The sequence below is a fragment of the Oncorhynchus gorbuscha genome, linkage group LG05, assembly GCF_021184085.1.
Source record: "Oncorhynchus gorbuscha isolate QuinsamMale2020 ecotype Even-year linkage group LG05, OgorEven_v1.0, whole genome shotgun sequence".
NCBI classification, from domain to species: Eukaryota; Metazoa; Chordata; class Actinopteri; order Salmoniformes; family Salmonidae; genus Oncorhynchus; species Oncorhynchus gorbuscha.
In genome coordinates, this window is record NC_060177.1 from 9,776,399 (window position 1) to 9,799,464 (window position 23,066).

General features: G+C 45.1%; 1 protein-coding gene across 1 annotated transcript in view; it reads left to right on the forward strand.

Moving 5' to 3' along the window:
* The window catches only part of LOC124034997 (A disintegrin and metalloproteinase with thrombospondin motifs 17-like), a 99,133-nt gene that overhangs the window by 70,780 nt on the left and 5,287 nt on the right, over positions 1-23,066 (forward strand). The gene's annotated exons all lie outside the window — the stretch shown is intronic.

Here is a 23,066-nt window from a genome sequence, read left to right on the forward strand (position 1 = left end):
CCCCACTCTAACTGTAATCTGCCTGTCTCTCCGCCCCACTCTAACTGTAATCTGTCTGTCTCTCCGCCCCACTATAACTGTAATCTGTCTGTCTCTCCACCCCACTATAACTGTAATCTGTCTGTCTCTCCACCCCACTATAACTGTAATCTGCCTGTCTCTCCCCCACTACTACCACTACTACCCCCTACCACCTCTACCCCTACCACTACTACCCCTACCACCTCTACCACCTACCACTACTACCAGCACTACCACTACTACCAGCACTACCACTACTACCCCTACCACTACTACCCCCTACCAGTACTACCACTACTACCCCCTACCAGTACTACCACTACTACCCCCTACCACCTCTACCCTCTACCACTACTACCCCTACCACCTCTACCACCTACCACTACTACCACTACTACCCCTACCACCTCTACCCTCTACCACTACTACCCCCTACCACCTCTACCCCTACCACTACTACCCCCTACCACTACTACCCCTACCACTACTACCACTACTACCCCCTACCAGTACTACCACTACTACCCCTACCACCTCTACCCCCTACCACTACTACCCCTACCACCTCTACCACCTACCACTACTACCAGCACTACCACTACTACCCCTACCACTACTATCCCCTACCACCTCTACCACCTACCACTACTACCAGCACTACCACTACTCCCCCTACCACTACTACCAGCACTACCACTACTATCCCCTACCACTACTACCACTACTATCCCTTACCACCACTACCACTACTACCCCCTACCACTACCATCCCCTACCACTACTACCACTACTACCACTACTATCCCCTACCACTACTACCCCCTACCACCTCTACCCCTACCACTACTATCACTACTACCACTACCTCCACTACTACCCCTACCACCTCTACCCCCTACCACTACTATGACTACTACCACTACCTCCACTACTACCCCCTACCACCTCTACCCCCTACCACTACTATCACTACTACCACTACCTCCACTACTACCCCCTACCATTACTACCCCCTACCACTACTACCACTACCACTACTACCACTACTACCACTACCTCCACTACTACCACTACCTCCACTACTACGCCCTACCACTACTACCCCCTACCACTACTACCACTACCACTACTACCACTACCACTACTACCACTACTACTACTACCACTACCTCCACTACTACGCCCTACCACTACTACCCACTACCACTACTACCACTACCACTACTACCACTACTACCCCCTACCACTACTACCACTACCTCCACTACTACGCCCTACCACTACTACCCCCTACCACTACTACCACTACTACCCCCTACCACTACTACCCCCTACCACCTCTAACCCTTACCACCTCTACCCCCTGCCACTACTACCCCCTACCACTACTACCCCCTACCACTACTACCCCCTACCACCTCTACCACCTACCACTACTACCCACTACCACTACTACCCCCTACCACTAGTACCATTACTACCACTACAACCCCCTACCACTACTACCACTACTACTCACTACCATTACTACCACTACAACCCCTACCACTACAACCCCTGCCACTACTACCACTACTACCACTACTACTCATTACCACTACTCCCACTACTACCCCTACCCCCTACCACTACTACCCCCTACCACTACTACCACTACTACCCCCTACCACTATTACCCCTACCACCTCTAACCCTTACCACTACTACCCCTACCACCTCTACCCCTACCACTACTACCCCCTACCACTACTACCCCCTACCACTGCTACCCCCTACCACTACTACCCTCTACCACCTCTACCCCTACCACTACTACCCCCTACCACTACTACCCCTACCACCTCTACCCCTACCACCTCTACCACCTACCACTACTACCCCCTACCACTACTACCCCCTACCACCTCTACCCCTACCACTACTACCCACTAGTACCATTACTACCAATACAACCCCTACCACTACTACCCCTACCACCTCTACCCCTACCACCTCTACCACCTACCACTACTACCCCCTACCACCTCTACCACCTACCACTACTACCCACTAGTACCATTACTACCAATACAACCCCTACCACTACTACCCCTACCACCTCTACCCCCTACCACCTCTACCACCTACCACTACTACCCCCTACCACCTCTACCACCTACCACTACTACCCCCTACCACCTCTACCACCTACCACTACTACCCCTACCACCTCTACCACCTACCACTACTACCCCCTACCACCTCTACCACCTACCACTACTACCCCCTACCACCTCTACCACCCACCACTACTACCCCCTACCACCTCTACCACCTACCACTACTACCCCCTACCACCTCTACCACCTACCACTACTACCCACTAGTACCATTACTACCAATACAACCCCCTACCACTACTACCCCCTACCACCTCTACCCCCTACCACCTCTACCACCTACCACTACTACCCCTACCACTACTACCCCCTACCACCTCTACCCCCTACCACTACTACCCACTAGTACCATTACTACCAATACAACCCCTACCACTACTACCCCCTACCACTACTACCCCTACCACCTCTACCACCTACCACTACTACCCCTACCACCTCTACCACCTACCACTACTACCCACTAGTACCATTACTACCAATACAACCCCCTACCACTACTACCCTCTACCACCTCTACCCCTACCACTACTACCCCCTACCACTACTACCCCCTACCACCTCTACCCCCTACCACCTCTACCACCTACCACTACTACCCCTACCACTACTACCCCCTACCACCTCTACCCCCTACCACTACTACCCACTAGTACCATTACTACCAATACAACCCCTACCACTACTACCCCCTACCACCTCTACCCCCTACCACCTCTACCACCTACCACTACTACCCCCTACCACCTCTACCACCTACCACTACTACCCACTAGTACCATTACTACCAATACAACCCCTACCACTACTACCCCTACCACCTCTACCCCTACCACCTCTACCACCTACCACTACTACCCCCTACCACCTCTACCACCTACCACTACTACCCCCTACCACCTCTACCACCTACCACTACTACCCCCTACCACCTCTACCACCTACCACTACTACCCCTACCACCTCTACCACCTACCACTACTACCCCTACCACCTCTACCACCCACCACTACTACCCCTACCACCTCTACCACCTACCACTACTACCCCCTACCACCTCTACCACCTACCACTACTACCCACTAGTACCATTACTACCAATACAACCCCTACCACTACTACCCCCTACCACTACTACCCCCTACCACCTCTAACCCTTACCACTACTACCCCCTACCACCTCTACCCCCTACCACCTCTACCCCTACCACTACTACCCACTAGTACCATTACTACCAATACAACCCCTACCACTACTACCCCCTACCACTACTACCCCCTACCACCTCTAACCCTTACCACTACTACCCCCTACCACCTCTACCCCTACCACCTCTACCCCTACCACTACTACCCACTAGTACCATTACTACCAATACAACCCCCTACCACTACTACCCCCTACCACCTCTACCCCCTACCACCTCTACCCCCTACCACTACTACCCCCTACCACTACTACCCCCTACCACTACTACCCCCTACCACTACTACCCCCTACCACTACTACCCCCTAGTACCATTACTACCAATACAACCCCCTACCACTACTACCACTACTACCACTACTACTCACTACCATTACTACCACTACAACCCCCTACCACTACAACCCCCTGCCACTACTACCACTACTACCACATCTACTCACTACCACTACTACCACTACTACCACATCTACTCACTACCACTACTACCACTACTACCACATACATGAAATTAGAGTAGGCCCTCTTTTTGTTCACCTGGAAAATCCAGTATCAACTTTTCATGTAATTAATGATCAGGATCTCCCTGAAAGCCTTCGGTGGTGTGCAGTGATAACCCCACCTGGCAGGTGTGTGAGTGTGAGGAACTTTGACTTCCTCTGCTTTGAAGCTCACTCATACTTTCTGCTGTTGTGTGTTCCTCGCCTGCAGCCATGGTTTGAGCTCCTGAGATCAAGATCTAACAATAACTGTACTGTGTGTGTATTGTGTGTGTACTGTGTGTACTTTGTGTGTGTACTGTGTGTGTGTGTGTGTGTGTACTGTTCGTGTACTGTGTGTGTACTGTGTGTGTGCGCTGTGCTGTGTGTGTACTGTGTGTGTAATGTGTGTGTGTACTGTGTGTGTAATGTGTGTGCTGTGTGTGTACTGTGTGTGTGTGCTGTGCTGTGTGTGTACTGTGTGTGTAATGTGTGTGTGTACTGTGTGTGTACTGTGTGTGTGTGCTGTGCTGTGTGTGTACTGTGTGTGTAATGTGTGTGTGTACTGTGTGTGTAATGTGTGTGCTGTGTGTGTACTGTGTGTACTGTGTGTGTGTGTCTTCTCACATCATCCAACACCCCCGGTTGTATTGTATACATACTTACACATACACTGGTCAGTGACCCTAGTCTGTTAATCTCTGACTCTCTCGACCCTAGCTGAGTGAAATACCTGTTTCCATCCCTCCTTTCTTCTCTTCTATTCTTCTATCTGTTATCCTCTCTTCTCATTCAGCTGGTTCTCTCTTCCTTTCAACAACATGTTCTGACATGGATGTGGTCTGTTTGTTCACACTGAGTAGTTCTCTATCCACCCCCATTCTACCCTCCCTCACTTTCCACTAACTCCCTCCCTCCCTCCCCCTCCCTGGAGAAAAGCAGGAGGAGAGGGGGAGAGAATCAGGAGGAGAGGGGAGAGGTAGAGAGAAGCAGAAGGAGAGGGGGGAGGTGGAGAGAAGCAGAATGAGAGGGGAGAGGTGGAGAGAAGCAGAATGAGAGGGGAGAGGTGGAGAGAAGCAGAAGGAGAGGGGAGAGGTGGAGAGAAGCAGAAGGAGAGGGAGAGAGGTGGAGAGAAGCAGAATGAGAGGGGGGAGGTAGAGAGAAGCAGGAGGAGAGGGGGGAGGTGGAGAGAAGGAGAATGAGAGGGGAGAGGTGGAGAGAAGCAGAATGAGAGGGGAGAGGTGGAGAGAAGCAGGAGGAGAGGGGGGAGGTGGAGAGAAGCAGAAGGAGAGGGAGAGAGGTGGAGAGAAGCAGAAGGAGAGGGAGAGAGACGGAACAGAGCTTTTTATGAGCCTGTGATTATAGTATGGCATAGTAGCACAAAGAGCAGGAGTGTTCTCGTTCAAATTCCCTACAGGAAGATTACCTAATGTAGATAGTAGATTTATGGTACAACATTGTACCTAGCATGAGGTTAGCATAAGGTTTAACCCTTACAGTTATGGTACAGGTTAGGACCAGGCATTGAAGGTTTAACCCTTACAGGTGTGTGTGTGTGTGTGTGTGTGTGTGTGTGTGTGTGTGTGTGTGTGTGTGTGTGTGTGTGTGTGTGTGTGTGTGTGTGTGTGTGTGTGTGTGTGTGTGTGTGTGTGTGTGTGTGTGTGTGTGTGTGTGTGTGTGTGTGTGTGTGTGTGTGTGTGTGTGTGAGGAAGCTTGTGTGTGTAAGGTATGCCTGGTCCTAACCTGTACCATAACTGTAAGGGTTAAACCTTATGCTAACCTCATGCTAGGTACAATGCTGTACCATAATCTACTAGCTACATAAGGTAATCTTCCTCTAGTGGAACTTGAACGAGAACACTCCTGCTCTTTGTGCTCCTCTAAGAGCATGTGTGTGTGTGGATGGATGTGTGAATGTGTGTGTGTGGATGGATGTGTGAATGTGTGTGTGCCACTTTGAACCATACTATAATCACAGGCTCCAATGCCTCTTTCCCTCTCTCCACCTCTATCCCTCTCAGCTTTGTCGTCTGTGTGTGCAATAGCGAGAGAGAGAGAGAGAGAGAGAGAGAGAGAGAGAGAGAGAGAGAGAGAGAGGAGAGAGAGAGAGAGAGAGAGAGATGAATGGGGTTGGGTTTGGTTGATTCCTGTGTTTATTGTCTTATTGGTGCTTATCAAAACAGCTGGGCCCCCTGCTCTCTGTGAGGGAGAGATGGAAGGGAAGGAAGAGAGAGAGAGAGAGAGAGCGCAAGAGTGAGCGAGAGAGAGTAGTTGAAGCAATATCTTGGTAGTGACAACATCCTATTTCCTGTGTTCTGTTTACTAGTGTGTGTGCCTGCGTGTTTAGCAGAAAAGTAAGGGAGGTAGGACCAACACCACTACTGTATACATTGCCGTGAAAAAGTTATGCAACACCCAATGCCCCTGTGTAAAAAGTGATTCCCTGTTGCATTCAATAACTGGTTGGTGTGTGTTACATGGAGTCCAGCAGGGTCAATCCAGGGTGATTGTGTGTGTGTGTCTGTGTGTGTGTGTGCGCGTGTGTGTGTGTGTGTGTGTGTGTGTGTGTGTGTGTGTGTGTGTGTGTGTGTGTGTGTGTGTGTGTGTGTGTGTGTGTGTGTGTGTGTGTGTGTGTGTGTGTGTGTGTGTGTGTGTGTGTGTGTGGGTTGCAGAGAAGGCAGTAGGGTCAGGCAGTAGTGAGTCCTCACAAAGCCGTCTGTCCCAGTTCTGCAGAGCCAGCCCAGACACTAGCTAGTGTTTCCATTGACGTGCTATAGTGTTGGGTTGTGTTGAGCTGACAGTGCTTGTCCACTCCCCACTAGTGGATTCAGCATGTCAATGGAAAGCCCTTCATGTTCTAACGACTAATTAGCTCAGTGGAAATCATTAGAATAAACTTGCCTGTGTGCAACGGAGTGCTTGTGTGTTTAGATCCCTGATAAGGCTTTGCTCCTCTCTAGAGGCTGTCTGGATGGATGGGCAGCCATCGTTGTGAGGCCAGACACACACATGCATGCACACGTACGCACACACACACACACGCACACACACACACACACACACACACACACACACACACACACACACACACACACACACACACACACACACACACACACACACACACACACACACACACACACACACACACACACACACACACACACACACACACACACACACACCGAGCATTTGATCAGCCAGCTCTCCACAGTTACCGCTGAGTCTAATGTGACCAGTGCAGTGAGAAACACAACACTGCAGATCTATGTCCTTTGTTCTGGGGCTTTAGCCTCAGAAGTGCTGGCTTGGACGAATCTTTGAAGCCTCAAAAAACTCAGCCATGCATTACCTCACAGTGTGATACACACACACACACACACACACACACACACACACACACACACACACACACACACACACACACACACACACACACACACACACACACACACACACACACACACACACACACACACACACACACACACACACACACACACACACACACATACAGTGTCACTATCAGCAAAGCTTTTAGCTGGTTTGTAGGTCAACCAGCTAGCCAGTCGTTGTTGTTCATCGTTGGCTCGGGTGGTTGTTGTCCTTGATGATCTTTTTGGCCTTCCTGTGACATCGGGTGCTGTAGGTGTCCTGGAGGGAGAGCCCTGCAGTTATGGGCGGTGCAGTTGCTGTACCAGGTGGTGATACAGCCTGACAGGAAGCTCTCAATTGTGTATCTGTAAAAGTTTGTGAGGGTTTTAGGTGCCATGCCAAATTTCTTCAACCTCCTGAGGTTCCTGAAGACAAAAGCCATACACATACAATGTTTTGAGGGGATATTGCCAGCAATGATTGCCTCAAAATGTTCAATTGACCTGTATAAGTGTTAAGTAAGAGTGTTAGACATTGACAAGAATATGCTAGCTAATGTGTTGGACGCTAAGCTAGCAAGCCACTTACTCTAGCTAGTATAGTTAAGCAGCCATTATGTCAGCCCATTACAACATTCCTCCTCTGTACATTAATTTCTTTACAGTTGATTTGACCCTCCTAAATGTATAAGTCGCCATGTAAACAACCATTTAAAGCATGGCCTCGGGGTATTAAAACCCCAAAATAAAATTTGATTTGCATAAATCCATCCGAGATTCCTTCCTATAATTGGGGCAGATGACAGACATTATAGGCACATAATTGCAGCCTTCGCGTAAGCATGCATGGTTGTACAACTGAAATGCAGTGGGGAAAACATATAAGAATTCAAGGCAGCATCTGTGTTCATCCAGACTGACAATTCGGCCACTGTGGAAGGACTTTAGCGTATTGTTAAATCGTTTTACTGTCAAATGCTCCCTGAAACACTTCAGCGAGCAGGCCTTTCTAATCGACCTGGCCGGGGTATCCTGGAAGGATATTGATCTCATCCCGTCAGTAGAGGATGCCTGTTCATTTGTTTTTTAAATGCCTTCCTCACCATCTTAAATAAGCACGCCCCATTCAAGACATTTAGAACCAGGAACAGATATAGCCATTGGTTCTCTCCAGACCTTAACCAACACAAAAACATCCTATGGCGTTCTGCCTTAGCATCGAACAGCCCCCGTGATATGCAACTTTTTTTGTTGTTTAAAGTTTGCCACAAGCCACCTGGGAGACACACCAAACATGTGGAAGAAGGTGCTCTGGTCAGATGAAACCAAAATGGAACTTTTTGGCAACAATGCAAAACGTTATGTTTGGCGTAAAAGCAACACAGCCCATCACCCTGAACACACCATCCCCACTGTCAAACATGGTGGTGGCGGCATCATGGTTTGGGCCTGCTTTTCTTCTGCAGGGACAGGGAAGATGGTTAAAATAGATGGGAAGATGGATGGAGCCAAATACAGGACCATTCTGGAAGAAAACCTGATGGAGTCTGCAAAAGACCTGAGACTGGGACGGAGATTTGTCTTCCAACAAGACAATGATCCAAAACATAAAGCAAAATCTACAATGGAATGGTTAAAAAATAAACATATCCAGGTGTTAGAATGGCCAAGTCAAAGTCCAGACCTGAATCCAATCGAGAATCTGTGGAAAGAACTGAAAACTGCTGTTCACAAATGCTCTCCATCCAACCTCACTGAGCTCGAGCTGTTTTGCAAGGAGGAATGGAAAAAAAATTCAGTCTCTCGATGTGCAAAACTGATAGAGACATATCCCAAGCGACTTACAGCTGTAATCGCAGCAAAAGGTGGCGCTACAAAGTATTAACTTAAGGGGGCTGAATAATTTTGCACGCACAATTTTTCAGTTTTTGATTTGTTAAAAAAGTTTGAAATATCCCATAAATGTCGGTCCACTTCATGATTGTGTCCCACTTGTTGTTGATTCTTCACAAAAAATACAGTTTTATATCTTTATGTTTGAAGCCTGAAATGTGGCAAAAGTTCGCAAAGTTCAAGGGGGCCGAATATTTCGCAAGGCAATGTACACAGGCAGTTAGAAAAAGCCAAAGCAGAAATTTGCTTCCTGCAACACAAACTCAAATGGCATATAAATGGGCTCACTAAAGAGCTCAGTGACTTTGAACGTGACACCATCATAGAATGCCACCTGTCCAACAAGTCAGTTTGTAAAAATTCTGGTATTGTGAAGTGGAAACATCTAGGAGCAACAGCGGCTCAGCCGCGAAGTGGTAGGCCATACAAACTCACAGAACAAAACCGCCAAGTGCTGAAGTGCGTAAAATAGTTTGTCTTCTTTAAGAGCAATTGGAGGTCACAGAAGGAGAGTTGTATGGCATTGAAGCTCGTCTGGAGGGTTGTTAACACAGTGTCCAAGGGCCAAAAGTATACAGAATAGTGTCATCTGCATAGAGATAGATCAGAGACTCACCAGCAGCAAGAGCGACATCATTGATGTATACAAAGAAGAGAGTTGCTCTAAGAATTGAACCCTGTGGCACCCCCATAGAGACTGCCAGAGGCCCGGACAACAGACCCTCCGATTTGACACACTGAACTCTATCAGATAAGTAGTTGGTGAACCAGGTGAGGCAATCATTTGGTCAATGAATACGGCTGCACAGTATTGTTTCTTATCGATGGCGGTAAAGATATCGTTTAGGACCTTGAGCGTGGCTGAGGTGCACCCATGACCAGCTCTGAAACCAGACTGCTTGGCGGAGAAGGTATTGTGGGATTCGAAATGGTCGGTAATCTGTTTGTTGACTTGGCTTTCGAAGACCTTAGAAAGGCAATGTTTGTCTATGGAGATTGCATGGCTGTGTGCTCGATTTTATACACCTGTCAGCAACGGGTGTGGCTGAAATAGCTGAATCCACTCATTTGAAGGGGTGTCCCTATATAGTGTATATTGTGAGTACCATTATTATTATTTTGTTCTTCAGCCATCATGCATAACCTTTGATAGATGGTTGAATAGTCAGTTGGATTCAAGTATTATACATTTAAATGAATCCCCTGGTATTAGTCGGTTTCTTTATGATATATGACCTGGATATATTAAGTCCAAGTTTATGATCCAACATTATCCTTACATTGTCTTTCTATAGCATGGATGATCAACTAGATTCACTGTGTTCATCTCAACCAGTGACAACATGCACCCATATGCAGTAGGTGAGAGGTCAAGGCAGATTGTCCTATATCAGTGATCATCAACTACATTCAGGCGGATTTCTACTTGAGCGATGGTCAGTGGGCCGGAACATCATTCTAATAATTTGTAGACTGCAAATTGAACGCAAGAAGCCCAAAAATATATAATATTTCAAATCAAATCAAAGTATATTCGTCACGTGCGCCGAATACAACAGGTTACAACCTTACAGTGAAATAAATGCTTACTTTCATGCTCTAACCAATAGTGCAAAAAAGGTGTTAGGTGAACAATAGGTAAGTAAAGAAATGAAACAACAGTAAAAAGACAGGCTATATACAGTAGCGAGGCTATAGAAGTAGCGAGGTTACATACAGACACCGGTTAGTTAGGCTGACTGAGGTAGTATGTACATGTAGTTATAGTTGAAGTGACTATGCATATATGATGAACAGAGAGTAGCAGTAGCGTAAAAGAGGGTTGGCGGGTGGTGGGTGGCAGGACACAATGCAGATAGCCCGGTTAGCCAATGTGCGGGAGCACTGGTTGGTCGGCCCAATTGAGGTAGTATGTACATGAATGTATAGTTAAAGTGACTATGCATATATGATAAACAGAGAGTAGCAGCAGTGTAAAAAGAGGGGTTGGGGGAGGCACACAATGCAAATAGTCCGGGTAGCCATTTGATTACCTGTTCAGGAGTCTTATAGCTTGGGGGTAAAAGCTGTTGAGAAGCCTTGTTGTCCTGACTTGGCACTCCAGTACTGCTTGCCATGCGGTAGTAGAGAGAACAGTCTATGACTGGGGAGGTGTTGCAGGAATTTAATTCCTCTCTTTTAATTCCCAATTCAAATTAAACACTCTGTCAATTCATAAGAATTTGTATGACCCTTATTTTATAGAGATCGACAGAGCCCGGTCTTAAAGTCAAATAGCAGCCTTTATTCACGAGAGTACTGAACACGATACAGTTTACCACAGGTTATAAACTGAAAATGACGTCATTAGTTTCAGCACCAACCCGTGCCATCTCCGTTCCAGTACAAAGGCTGTATGGTCATTCCTACATTACTGTGTTCATCTCTACCAAGGACAGTGGTCATTTCTACATTATTGTGTTCATCTCTACCAAGGACAGTGGTCATTCCTACATTACTGTGTTCATCTCTACCAAGGACAGTGGTCATTCCTACATTACTGTGTTAATCTCTACCAAGGACAGTGGTCATTCCTACATGACTGTGTTAATCTCTACCAAGGACAGTGGTCATTCCTACATTACTGTGTTCATCTCTACCAAGGACAGTGGTCATTCCTACATGACTGTGTTAATCTCTACCAAGGACAGTGGTCATTCCTACATTACTGTGTTAATCTCTACCAAGGACAGTGGTCATTCCTACATGACTGTGTTAATCTCTACCAAGGACAGTGGTCATTCCTAAATCACTGTGTTAATCTCTACCAAGGACAGTGGTCATTCCTACATGACTGTGTTAATCTCTACCAAGGACAGTGGTCATTCCTAAATCACTGTGTTAATCTCTACCAAGGACAGTGGTCATTCCTACATGACTGTGTTAATAGCAGTTGGCTATTTCATTAAGAGAGAGCTACCCTGTGTGTGTGTGTGTGTGTGTGTGTGTGTGTGTGTGTGTGTGTGTGTGTGTGTGTGTGTGTGTGTGTGTGTGTGTGTGTGTGTGTGTGTGTGTGTGTGTGTGTGTGTGTGTGTGTGTGTGTGGTGTGAGTGTGTGTGAGCGGTGTGTGTGTGTGTGTGTGTGTGTGTGTGTGTGTGTGTGTGTGTGTGTGTGTGTGTGTGTGTGTGTGTGTGTGTGTGTGTGTGTGAGTGTGTGTGAGCGGTGTGTGTGTGTGTGTGTGTGTGTGTGTGTGTGTGTGTGTGTGTTTGTTTGTGTGTGTGTGTGTGTGTGTGTGTGTGTGTGTGTGTGTGTGTGTGTGTGTGTGTGTGTGTGTGTGTGTGTGTGTGTGTGTGTGTGTGTGTGTGTGTGTGTGTGTGTGTGTGTGTGTGTGTGTGTGTGTGTGTGTGTGTGTGTGTGTGTGTGTGTGTGTGTGTGTGTGTGTGTGTGTGTGTGTGTGTGTGCGGGCGTGCATGCATGCATGCATGCGTGCATGTGCGTGAGTGAGAGAGCTCATCTCTAAACATTGACACAGCAAATATGTCAGTCCCCTCTGTCTGGCTGCTGTGTGTCGTAGCATCAAGGCTGTCTGCACCAGGCTGCTGCTGTGTGTCGTAGCATCAAGGCTGTCTGCACCAGGCTGCTGCTGTGTGTCGTAGCATCAAGGCTGTCTGCACCAGGCTGCTGTGTGTCTTAGCATCAAGGCTTTCTGCACCAGGCTGCTGTGTGTCTTAGCATCAAGGCTGTCTGCACCAGGCTGCTTAAAGGGCCTCAGGCACGAGTGGAATAAGAAATGAAAGGAGAGCGAGAAAGAGACCGTGAAACTAGAATACAGAACAGAGAAATGTAAAACAGACATGTCTGTGGAGTCCAGACTCTCAGGCATAGCGAAGGTCAGGGGCAGAAGTCTTCAGGGAGATTATTACTTGCAGGTTAGAGATGTCAAATTGGGTTTAGCCACCGCCAAAGTACGAAAAATAATTTACATTCTATTTCCATTTGCAACTTTTTAAAACTGAAATAAAACATTTGAAATGTCAGCTAAAGGTTTCACTCTCTCACAAATCAATCTAAAGTTTTCACTGTCTCACAAATCAAGAAGAAACTATATCCCAATTCTTTGATAATATAATATATTATATTATTTTCTCAAATAAGCCTCTTGTCCTTGCTCTCATCCCCATCTCACTGCACCTTGTGGATGGACTGCAGATCACTGGCATCCAGTTCTGGCTCTTCAAATCAAATGTTATTTGTCACATGCGCCAAATACACCTCACAGTGAAGTGCTTACTTACAAGCCCTTAAGCAACAATGCATTTTAAGAAAAAAATAAGTGTTCAGTAAAAAATGGATAAGTAAAAATATATACTCAGGTGTAAAAGTCTTGCATATCCCAACTCCCCATGAGACACCCTCGGAGAGTGGGGTCATGACCAGGGTCTGCCGTTATCAACAGTGACCCTGGAGCAATTAGGGTTAAGTGCCTTGCTGAAGGGCAGAATCAACTGATGTTTCACCTTGTCGGCTCGGGGATTCAAACTAGCAACCTTTCAGTTACTGGTCCAATGCTGTAACATGTAGTGCAATAGGATGTCATTTGGGCACAGCCATGGAGAACCAGTATACGTTAGAGGCTCACACATAGCCCTGTTATCTTTTCCTGACTGTGTGACTTAACTTAGACTCAGAATGTCTCCAGGTCAGGAAGAACGTAGGGTCCTACCCATGCACCATGGCTTTAGGTCTGTCAGTAAAGACACAAGTGGTGGCTACTGCTACGGATATATATTTAGTAAGCCAATGCTTCATTAGGAGGCAATCAGGTCAGACAGCTGTAAACCCGGTGGAATGAGTCATTCTGATACATCAATATAGCTGGTCTGTAGGCCACTGGTGGTAATGGTTGGTGTGCAGTGCATAAGGGATCCCAAAGTCAACACCTCAGCTTTCTCATTAGTCATGAGGCATCAAAACCAAAGGAACTGAATAACATTAAGAAATGCTATATATGGAAGGAAAGTAGTGTGGATACCTTCCAAAAAACAATTAGGCAACAACAAATTCAATCCCTTTTAGACAACTTCCTGGACAAAACATTTCACTGTAATAGTGAAGGTGTAAACTTGGCAGTAGAAAGCCTAACAGTATATTTGACCTTTCAGCTTCCCAATGAAATCTCACAATTTCAAGCAGACAACCTAAGAAAATGAACAACAATTACAAATGGTTTGATGAAGAATGCAAAACCCTATCTAACCACAAACATAGAGACCAAGAAAACCTGAGTCTATGCCTTCACTATGGTGAATCACTAAAACAATACAGAAATACACTACGGAAAAAGAAGGAACAGCACGTCAGAAATCAGCTCAATGTAATTGAAGAATCCATAGACTCTAACCACTTCTGGGGAAATTGGAAAACACTAAACAAACAACAACACAAAGAGTTATCTACACAAAATGGAGATGGAAACCACTTCTCTAATCTTTTTGGCTCTATAACAAAGAACAAACAGCAAAAACATATACACTACTGTTCAAAAGTTTGGGGTCATTTAGAAATGTCCTTGTTTTTTAAAGAAAAACACTTTTTTTGTCCATTAAAATAGCATCAAATTGATCAGAAATACAGTCTAGACATTGTTAATGATGTAAATGACTATTATAGCTGGAAATAGCCATTTTTTAAATGGAATGTCTACATAGGTGTAGAGGCACATTATCAGCAACCATCACTCCTGTGTTCCAAAGGCATGTTGTGTTAGCTAATCCAAGTTCATCATTTTAAAAGGCTTATTGATCATTAGAAAACCTTTTTGCAATTATGTTAGCACAGCTGAAAACTGTTGTCCTAATTAAAGAACCAATACAACTGGCCTTCTTTAGACTAGTTGAGTATCTGGATTATCAGCATTCTTGGGTTCGATTACAGGTTCAAAATGGCCAGAAACAACTTTCTTCTGAAACTTGTCAGTCTATTCTTGTTCTGAGAAATTAAGGCTATTTCATTGCCAAGAACCTGAAGATCTCGTACAACGCTATGTACTACTCCCTTCACATAACAGTGCAAACTGACTCTAACCAGAATAGAAAGAGGAGTGGGAGGACCCAGTGCACAACTGAGCAAGAGGAAAAGTACATTGGTGTGTCTAGTTTGAGAAACAGATGCCTCACAAGTCCTCAACTGGCAGCTTCATTAAATAGTACCCACAAAACACTAGTCTCAACGTCAATAGTGAAGAGGCAACTCTGGGATGCTGCCCTTCTAGGCAGAGTTCCTCTGTCCAGTTTCAACGTCAACAGTGAAGAGGCAACTCCGTGACGCTGGCCTTCTAGGCAGAGTTCCTCTGTCCAGTCTCAACGTCAATAGTGAAGAGGCAACTCCGTGACGCTGGCCTTCTAGGCAGAGTTCCTCTGTCCAGTCTTAATGTCAATAGTGAAGAGGCAACTCTGGGATGCTGCCCTTCTAGGCAGAGTTCCTCTGTCCAGTCTCAACGTCAATAGTGAAGAGGCAACTCCGTGATGCTGCCCTTCTAGGCAGAGTTCCTCTGTCCAGTCTCAACGTCAATAGTGAAGAGGCAACTCTGGGATGCTGCCCTTCTAGGCAGAGTTCCTCTGTCCAGTCTCAACGTCAATAGTGAAGAGGCAACTCCGTGATGCTGCCCTTCTAGGCAGAGTTCCTCTGTTCAGTGTCTGTGTTCTTTTGCTCATCTCAATCTTTTATTTTTATTGGCCAGTCTGAGATATGGCTTTTTCTTTGTAACTCTGCCTAGAAGGCCAGCATCCCAGAGTCGCCTCTTCACTGTTGACAGTGAGACTGGTGTTTTCACCCTGTAAGGTCCATTTTCACCCTGTAAGGTGTGTGCATGCACGCTCATATTATGTGTGGGTATGCGTGTGTGTTCTGTGTGTGCAGTTTTTGCATGTGTGCGTATATGTCTGGAGCGCTTTTTGTGCATGTGTGTGTGTGTGTGTGTGTGTGTGTGTGTGTGTGTGTGTGTGTGTGTGTGTGTGTGTGTGTGTGTGTGTGTGTGTGTGTGTGTGTGTGTGTGTGTGTGTGTGTGTGTGTGTGTGTGTGTGTGTGTGTGTGTGTGTGTGTGTGTGTGTGTGTGTGTGTGTGTGTGTGTGTGTGTGTATTTCAGAACAGCACCATCTGGGTTTGATAGCCTTTCTCTTGTCCATGATTTAATGTATGTTGTCGTGACTGGATTCAAATGAGGCTATCTGGACAGTCTCCAGTAGTAGACAGAAAGCAGGTGTGTGTGTGTATGCGTGTGCACGTGTGTGTGAGCAAACAGATACATTAAGATATAACACACACTTGAGTGATGATGTCATCCTGTATGGCTGGCTGGATGACTGATTGGGTTTTAAACTCGCTCTGACACTCCTTTGTTGCTGTGATATAAAGACAGAGTAAACCGATTTTTAAACATTTCTGCATGCCAGTAATATCTCATTAAAAAATGTAAAAATGGATTGGGCATATAGTGTCAATCCTAAATTGGTGCGAATGCATTTTGTTCTGTTGATAACTCTCCTACTGTAATGCTTGTGATAATCTTAAAGTACTAGGTAGTACATATAGAGTCGGTTTCTTGAATATAGATGAGGCGTAATCCTAGACTAAAAAGCATTCTCCAAGGAGAATCTCCATTCAAAGTGCATTTTAATCTAGGATTAGGCTTAGTCTGAGTCCAGGAAACCTGCCCAAATTACATAGAGTAGTCTAAACACACTGCTTATTTAGGATACATTTTTCATCACGCAATATTCAGTAATACTGTATATATATAGTACATCATGATATAAACAGTTTTATTCTGGATGTTTTAGCAAATGTATTCTCTTTTCCAGCATTTACTCTCTTGTCCATCATTGGAAAGAAATGATCTGAAGTATTCATGCATACCTTTGCTCTTTCTGATTTTGGTGTCAGTGTAGCAGATTTGGTGAGCTAGTTAGCTTTGAACACTAGCATCCATCGTGCTGTGACATCACTGTGACCTCACTCCCCATGACAGCGGCAGTCAACTGTTGGTCATGGAGTGGCAGGCTTGACTCTTGGGTTCAGTCCCAAATTGACCCCTAAACCCTACACTTGGAGATCACTGAGAGGATTTGACATGTGTAGGCAGTATAGAAGTAGCTGCGTCTTGTCCTCTGATAGGCTAGGTGGAAATTTCAACATATTACTTATACTAATCAAATCCTCTCAGATCTCCACAAGTGAATGGGGTTTTAGGGGTCGATTTGGGATCGGGCCTTGTTCTGTCAGCTAGTACAGTTGACTTGAGTGTCCCGGGTCAGGAGGACAGGTACAGAGCGCCAGCATCTCTTTTAGGGAAAAATGTGAAATGTTGACCACACTTTTAATAATAGTTATAGCAAAAGCATTTCTTTGTTGAAAGATGTATTTTCAGACAGGGATAGTGTGAAATGAGAAACAGAGCGAGGGAGATGGACCAGAATTCGTACCCATGCTGGAGTTGTATATGTGCTGCAGGTGGTGTTACCCACTAGACCAGAATTCATACCCATGCTGGAGTTATATATGTGCTGCAGGCAGTGTTACCCACTAGACCAGGATTCATACCCATGCTGGAGTTGTATATGTGCTGCAGGCAGTGTTACCCACTAGACCAGAATTCATACCCATGCTGGAGTTATATATGTGCTGCAGGCGGGGTTACCCACTAGACCAGAATTCATACCCATGCTGGAGTTATATATGTGCTGCAGGCAGTGTTACCCACTAGAACATGATTCATACCCATGCTGTGGTTATATACTGTATGTGCTGCAGGCGGCGTTACCCACTAGACCAGCCTCAAGCAATTAGCACAAGCATTTCTATTGCATAAAGATGTATTACATGACATAACGGTCCTTAAGTATGCATAACAAGTGTACTGTTGATGTAAGAGGTTTTATGTTGAACATACTATCCCAGGGCTTCTAACACTCCAGCACATACTCCTAAATGATACTATCCCAGGGCTGCTAACACTCCAGCACATACTCCTAAATGATACTATCCCAGGCCTGCTAACACTCCAGCACATACTCCTAAATGATACTATCCCAGGGCTGCTAACACTCCAGCACATACTCCTAAATGATACTATCCCAGGCCTGCTAACACTCCAGCACATACTCCTAAATGATACTATCCCAGGCCTGCTAACACTCCAGCACATACTCCTAAATGATACTATCCCAGGGCTGCTAACACTCTACCACATACTCCTAAATGATACGATCCCAGGGCTGCTAACACTCTACCACATACTCCTAAATGATACGATCCCAGGGCTGCTAACACTCTACCACATACTCCTAAATGATACGATCCCAGGGCTGCTAACACTAAATGATACGATCCCAGGGCTGCTAACACTCTACCACATACTCCTAAATGATACGATCCCAGGGCTGCTAACACTCTACCACATACTCCTAAATGATACGATCCCAGGGCTGCTAACACTCTACCACATACTCCTAAATGATACGATCCCAGGGCTGCTAACACTCTATCACATACTCCTAAATGATACTATCCCAGGGCTGCTAACACTCTACCACATACTCCTAAATGATACTATCCCAGGACTGCTAACACTCTACCAAATACTCCTAAATGATACTATCCCAGGGCTGCTAACACTCTACCACATACTCCTAAATGATACGATCCCAGGGCTGCTAACACTCTATCACATACTCCTAAATGATACTATCCCAGGGCTGCTAACACTCTATCACATACTCCTAAATGATACGATCCCAGGGCTGCTAACACTCTAGCACATACTCCTAAATGATACGATCCCAGGGCTGCTAACACTCTATCACATACTCCTAAATGATACGATCCCAGGGCTGCTAACACTCTATCACATACTCCTAAATGATACGATCCCAGGGCTGCTAACACTCTAGCACATACTCCTAAATGATACTATCCCAGGACTGCTAACACTGTGCAGTCAAGAATGGAACAATGGCACAGTGAGCAATATGTTTGGCCCGTTTCAGTAAGTCCAATGCATTTCCAGTCATTTTTCATGACCGAAGACGTCTTTCTAGCTAAAAACAATTGTTTTGTGTTTCTGTGCGTGTGTGTGTGTGTGTGTGTGTGTGTGTGTGTGTGTGTGTGTGTGTGTGTGTGTGTGTGTGTGTGTGTGTGTGTGTGTGTGTGTGTGTGTGTGTGTGTGTGTGTGTGTGTGTGTGTGTGTGTGTGTGTGTGTGTGTGTGTGTGTGTGTGTGTGTGTGTGCTCCTCTGTGAGTGTGTTATGTGTATACATGTGTGTGTGTGTACATACACATGCTAGTGTGTGTGTGTTTGCATTTGTGCATGCATGGGTGTGTTTTGCATGGTCATGCGTGTATAATGACAGGCAACTGCATTTGAGAATGGTTGGCTAAAATACTGCTTCAGAGAGGCTGTGATAAATTGGGTCAGTATTACAAATGTCCCAGGTATGAGAAAGAGAGAGAGATAAAGAGCGAGAGAGAGAGAAACATCTGGTTGGAAGAAAGAAATAAAGGACAGGAGGGAGGGAAATAAATCTGTGTTTATGGCATGAGTCTTTTACAAGTGAGTATGGTCTCCACATTCTGCTCTAATTACTATATTGATCCAGATCCAGTCACGTCAGACCAGTGATTACTGTATTAACTCAGATCCAGTCAGACCAGTGATTACTGTATTAACTCAGATCCAGTCAGTCAGACCAGTGATTACTGTATTAACTCAGATCCAGTCAGTCAGACCAGTGATTGATTTCAGATCCAGTCACATCAGACCAGTGATTACTGTATTAACTCAGATCCAGTCACGTCAGACCAGTGATTACTGTATTAACTCAGATCCAGTCAGTCAGACCAGTGATTACTGTATTAACTCAGATCCAGTCACATCAGACCAGTGATTACTGTATTAACTCAGATCCAGTCACGTCAGACCAGTGATTACTGTATTAACTCTCAGACCAGATTATAACCAGATCCAGTCAGACCAGTGATTACTGTATTAACTCAGATCCAGTCAGTCAGATCATTGATTACTGTATTAACAGATCCAGTGACCAGTGATTACTGTATTAACTCAGATCCAGTCAGTCAGACCAGTGATTACTGTATTAACTCAGATCCAGTCATCAGACCAGTGATTACTGTATTAACTCCAGATCCAGTCACATCAGACCAGTGATTACTGTATTAACTCAGATCCAGTCAGTCAGACCATTGATTACTGTATTAACTCAGATCCAGTCAGTCAGACCAGTGATTACTGTATTAACTCAGATCCAGTCAGTCAGACCAGTGATTACTGTATTAACTCAGATCCAGTCAGTCAGACCAGTGATTACTGTATTAACTCAGATCCAGTCACATCAGACCAGTGATTACTGTATTAACTCAGATCCAGTCAGTCAGACCAGTGATTACTGTATTAACTCAGATCCAGTCAGTCAGACCAGTGATTACTGTATTAGACCAGTGATTACAGATAACCAGATCCACGTCAGACCAGTGATTACTGTATTAACTCAGATCCAGTCACATCAGACCAGTGATTAGATAACCAGATCCAGTCACGCCAGACCAGTGATTACTGTATTAACTCAGATCCAGTCAGTCAGACCAGTGATTACTGTATTAACTCAGATCCAGTCAGTCAGACCAGTGATTACTGTATTAACTCAGATCCAGTCAGTCAGACCAGTGATTACTGTATTAACTCAGATCCAGTCACATCAGACCAGTGATTACTGTATTAACTCAGATCCAGTCAGTCAGACCAGTGATTACTGTATTAACTCAGATCCAGTCAGTCAGACCAGTGATTACTGTATTAACTCAGATCCAGTCAGTCAGACCAGTGATTACTGTATTAACTCAGATCCAGTCAGTCAGACCAGTGATTACTGTATTAACTCAGATCCAGTCAGTCAGACCAGTGATTACTGTATTAACTCAGATCCAGTCACATCAGACCAGTGATTACTGTATTAACTCAGATCCAGTCAGTCAGACCAGTGATTACTGTATTAACTCAGATCCCAGTCAGACCAGTGATTACTGTATTAACTCAGATCCTCAGACCAGTATTCCAGTCCAGTCACAGATCCAGTCAGACCAGTGATTACTGTATTAACTCAGATCCAGTCAGTCAGACCAGTGATTACTGTATTAACTCAGATCCAGTCACATCAGACCAGTGATTACTGTATTAACTCAGATCCAGTCAGACCAGTGATTACTGTATTAACTCAGATCCAGTCAGTCAGACCAGTGATTACTGTATTAACTCAGATCCAGTCAGACCAGTGATTACTGTATTAACTCAGATCCAGTCAGTCAGACCAGTGATTACTGTATTAACTCAGATCCAGTCAGTCAGACCAGTGATTACTGTATTAACTCAGATCCAGTCAGTCAGACCAGTGATTACTGTATTAACTCAGATCCAGTCAGGTCAGACCAGTGATTACAGTATTAACTCAGATCCAGTCAGTCAGACCAGTGATTACTGTATTAACTCAGATCCAGTCAGTCAGACCAGTGATTACTTATTAATCAGATCCAGTCAGACCAGTGATTACTGTATTAACTCAGATCCAGTCAGTCAGACCAGTGATTACTGTATTAACTCAGATCCAGTCACATCAGACCAGTGATTACTGTATTAACTCAGATCCAGTCAGACCAGTGATTACTGTATTAACTCAGATCCAGTCAGACCAGTGATTACTGTATTAACTCAGATCCAGTCACTTCAGACCAGTGATTACTGTATTAACTCAGATCCAGTCAGTCAGACCAGTGATTACTGTATTAACTCAGCTCCAGTCAGTCAGACCAGTGATTACTGTATTAACTCAGATCCAGTCACATCAGACCAGTGATTACTGTATTAACTCAGATCCAGTCAGTCAGACCAGTGATTACTGTATTAACTCAGATCCATGTCAGACCAGTGATTAGTATTAACTCAGATCCAGTCAGTCAGACCAGTGATTACTGTATTAACTCAGATCCAGTCAGTCAGACCAGTGATTACTGTATTAACTCAGATCCAGTCAGTCAGACCAGTGATTACTGTATTAACTCAGATCCAGTCAGTCAGACCAGTCAGTGATTACTGTATTAACTCAGATCCAGTCACATCAGACCAGTTATTACTGTATTAACTCAGATCCAGTCAGTCAGACCAGTGATTACTGTATTAACTCAGATCCAGTCAGTCAGACCAGTGATTACTGTAACTCAGATTCAGTCAGTCAGACCAGTGATTACTGTATTAACTCAGATCCAGTCAGTCAGACCAGTGATTACTGTATTAACTCAGATCCAGTCACGTCAGACCAGTGATTACTGTATTGAACTTTAGATCCAGTCAGTCAGACCAGTGCATTACTGTATTAACTCAGATCCAGTCACATCAGACCAGTGATTACTGTATTAACTCAGATCCAGTCACGTCAGACCAGTGATTACTGTATTAACTCAGATCCAGTCATCAGACCAGTGATTACTGTATTAACTCAGATCCAGTCACATCAGACCAGTGATTACTGTATTTAACTCAGATCCAGTCAGTCAGACCAGTGATTACTGTATTAACTCAGATCCAGTCAGTCAGACCAGTGATTACTGTATTAACTCAGATCCAGTCACGCCAGACCAGTGATTACTCCAGCTAGTAACTCAGATCAGTCAATTCAGACCAGTGATTACTGTATTAACTCAGATCCAGTCACATCAGACCAGTGATTACTGTATTAACTCAGATCCAGTCAGTCAGACCAGTGATTACTGTATTAACTCAGATCCAGTCAGTCAGACCAGTGATTACTGTATTAACTCAGATCCAGTCACATCAGACTAGGGTTGAGCTTAACCAGATCCAGTCAGACCAGTGATTACTGCATTAACTCAG